Consider the following 4,212-nt stretch of genomic DNA (forward strand, 5'->3'; position numbering starts at 1 on the left):
AATTTCCTGACTGATCAATACTTTCAGTGTGACCAAAAGATGTTAAATTATTATTTTTGATTTCCTTCTAGGTTCTCTAACGTGTTTAGGGTGGCATAAAATTGCCTTATACATGTTCATGTTTAGATGCATTTCAGTATGATAATTTAGAATAATAATATGCTAATCCTGATGACTTTGAAGCTATTAACCAAGCTGTTGCATTGTTCATCATCAGCTAACTTGTCTTCTTTGGTTTCTCTCCTGTTTAAGATTAATTGTTCTTTCTTTCTGTCTTTCTATAACTTAGATTTACACTTATGCCATTCATTGTATACGTCAGGTAGGTGCTACATGGTGTAATTTTCACGTCATTGTTGGACTGATATTCTATTTTTCTGATGATTTCAGTATACCCAGTTTTCCAGTCGGTCCTAAAAATATATTGGGTACCTCTTTTACACGGTCGCATAATATAAACCGGGTACTGATTTAACAATGTCACATAATATATTTGTGTATCATTTTAATACGGTCGCATAATACAAATTGGGTATTCGTGTATCTTTTTAATACAGTCGCATAATATAAATTGGGTATCCTTTATCAGCTCGCATAATATAAGTTGGGTACCTTTTTAACACGGTCGAATAATATTACTTAGGTACCTCTCTAACAAGGTCAGTGTAATATAAGGGACTTTGCATCAGAACGTGAAACGGTTAAATGAGATGCTGATTATGAAAATTTGTAAGAATAAGCTAATACTATTCCAAGGAATAAGGTCTCACAGAGGTAAGAACTGAGTCGTTTGGTTTATACGATAGAAACCCAAATTTTTTATCCTCTATTATGCATTTGATTGCCAATATTTGGCCGCACCATCCTGATTATCGTTGTTGCTCTTGTCTACATTTTCATAATTTACATCGACTTTGCGTACTGAACTGTTTTATCCCTACTAAATAGTGGCTCACTCCCTTTAATTTTTTTTGTTTTTCCAAAGAGTATGAGGCGCGATTGATAGAGTAAGCTTGAGAAGAGCTTACAGATAGGAGGTTGGGCAAAAGTTGATATTTTTGCTTCTATCTCTTATATGTATATATCCCGGGGTTGCTGGTTAGTTGGATTTACATGTCTGATTATTTCTCGTCATTAGTAAATGTATTGCCCATGTTTCCGTTGGGTGTAGTTACTGTTTTTCATTTGCGATATAATGATATGTCTATTTAAGCTTATGGAAGGGTTGAGGTCTGTCTAAAATGGAGAAATTATGATTTTGATGATATAATGATATGTCTATTTAAGCTTATGGAAGGGTTGAGGTCTGCCTAAAATGGAGAAATTATGATTTTGATGTTTAGGTGGTCATTTTTTTCTCAGTACTTTCTTGGACAGTATCATATTTTGTGAATCCATTCCTTTTCTTTTTGAAATGTACATACTTGGTGTAGTTGGTAATAAATATCAGTTTCCAGTCTTATATTTTCATTGCCAATATAATAATATCCAGGATTAACAAACTTTGTCAACAATGTTAGGGCATAACGCGCTATACTGATGAAAGAGATGGTTGATGTTACAGTTTTTAAGAACAAATATACCAATCATTTAATTGAATGGAACAATTTCTACAATATTTGATTACCATCATGATCATCTTCAAACTCTGCACATACACATTAACGCATGAAAATGGTTTTCCTTCAATTCCCGTCTTTCAAACAAATCATATTTGGCAATCCCGAACATTATTAATGTTTCTATATTCCTGATGTCACTAGATATACAACATCATACCTCGAGTACCCTTCTAAATCAGGAACTAGGAGATGCTCCACTCGTACAGGTTGCTCCTGCTTCATGACACCCGGTGCCTGAGTTTTTTTTAAAGCAGCTCGTGCAGACATAGATGAAGATATAGTAAAATTTCGAGCTACAGAATTACATTCAACTGTTCAAGTAAGATTGTCAGCAAGATAATGAGAAAAAAATCAAGCCACAAGTGAACTGATAAATAGATAGCATATTCCCTTAATATGTAGAGCTTAATTTCATAAACTTGCGATCACAGAGAAAAGTTTCAATAATTTACCATCTCTGCGTAGAATGCACCATTCTGAAAACGGAAGCAAATTACTTACCCGAAAAGGTTAAAAACAGACTAGCACATAGTTGTAAAATGGAAGTAAGTTACATACTTGACAACGGTTTCGTAAGATTGTAAGTAAGTTGCATACTTGACAATCGTCTCAGAAGATTTGGAGGATCCAGCAAAAACAAATTGTTTTTGGCTGTTTCGATTAGACACATCAACCTGTATACGTGGTAGTTATCTAGGGACTGAAACCACTAGCAAAAAAAAAAAAAAAAGAATCATCCAATACTGCAGATTGGCTTTGACCTGCACCTCAAACTAAAACATCTAATACTTAGCATCGACTCCCATTTGTCGTTACGTTACCATCAGATGTAGGTGGACCTTCATCTCCAACAATCTCTTCCGTGCAACAGCGAAACACATGGTTTAATCCATTTGGATCATTCACCACAAGGTCAGTGAAAAAGCGGGGGTCTAACAACACCACCCAATATTTTGCTTAGCAATCTGTATGGACAAACTCGAATATACTTTTAAGAGAATCAACAAGACTCAATCAATTAAAAGTACATCAACGAGTTTATATCTCTCTCTTGATTTGATTTACTCAAGCAAGACTGCGAGTTCTAATCAAATACAAGGAATAACTTGGATGGTACCAAAGACCAATATCCAAGGATCAATCAATATCAATCAACAACCAAAGGTCGGATTTCCAATTGATTGATTCAAACGCACAACCTGTATTATTTCAATTATAAAGATAAAACAATATAATGCGGAGATTGAAATAACACAGACACCAGAAATTTTGTTAACGAGGAAACTGATAGACGCATTTATGTGTCTAATATATCTCAATTGTATATAGTGTTAGTGCTCGATTCTATACTTATTTGGTTATTTTATTTATTTGTAGGTGTTTTTAGAAGAATAAGGATTTGCGGCGAAATTGGCTGAAAATGCGGCGTTTGGACCTCCGTTGATAGAGTGCCGGAATCTCCCCAGAAGTGTACCGGAAGTACCCCAGAAATACCCCGGAGGAACCCCGAAAAAAGTGCGGAAAATTCCCCAGAGGACACTTGCTATACGGACCCTTGATTTTGGATAAGGGGTAACCTAATTACTAAGGGGCACCCCATTTCAAGGCACATGCTAAAGGGACTCCCAGTATGGTTAAGGGGACACCACATTCAAAGTTCAAATAATGGAATTTGGCGGGAAAACTAAAGTTCACGTCTGATAACTTGCTGTTGGATTTCTAGGCAGTTTTGAGGGAGATTAAATCCCTGAAATCAATTGGGCTAGGCCTGTTAAGATTAAACAGACCGTATGCAAGTGATTTTATCGATCAACTTGGGATGGAATGGTTGGGAGAAGCGATCAAAGTCCAAACAGGATACGTATTGTTCTGTCCAGTTTCAAGGATTTGTATGAAAGATTTTGTGAGAGTTTTACGCTGGATAGTTACGTTACTAGGTCATGTTCAAGTCTTGATAAGAGTTTGGTGGAAAGTTTATAGCTAACAGACGCGTACGAATAGCTTTGAGCAGTATTTTCCGAGACTTTGGAAGAAAGAAAAAATAGAGATTCTATCGGGATTTCTTTGAGCTGTGAAGTATATAAGAGGTGGAGAGAAGTGAGAGAAGATTATCAAGAGTTAGGGGTCGATTGGGAGGCCAGCAGAGAGGCGCAGGAGGAGTTGCACGAATTGTACCTGCTGCTGCTGCTGCCATTAACAAAGCTCGAAGAACAGACCTGCAAAGACAGTCGTTCTTTGAATAGTGGAAAGACTAGCGGCCGTGGGTCTTAAAAGAAGGCGTCAACAGCAGTCTTATTTTCGCAGCGTCAACAGCAGTGGTATTTTATCGTTCTTTTCTGGACGCCGTCTGTGGGTCGCAGAATCACTGTTTTCATTCTTTTCACTCTTTTAATCAACTTTTTGAGCATCAAATATTTATTTTTAGAACATGATTATTATGAGTAGCTAAACCCCATTACTGGGATGATGGAGGAAACCATTCTTTATGCATGAGTAATTCTATTTAATTCTTTATGACTATTTGCACTATTATGAGTTGTTTTATGATTTTTCTTGATTATTTGTGATTTTATCTGATGATGTATGCTTA

Source organism: Papaver somniferum, chromosome 10 (assembly GCF_003573695.1).
Source record: "Papaver somniferum cultivar HN1 chromosome 10, ASM357369v1, whole genome shotgun sequence".
Lineage (NCBI taxonomy): Eukaryota > Viridiplantae > Streptophyta > Magnoliopsida > Ranunculales > Papaveraceae > Papaver > Papaver somniferum.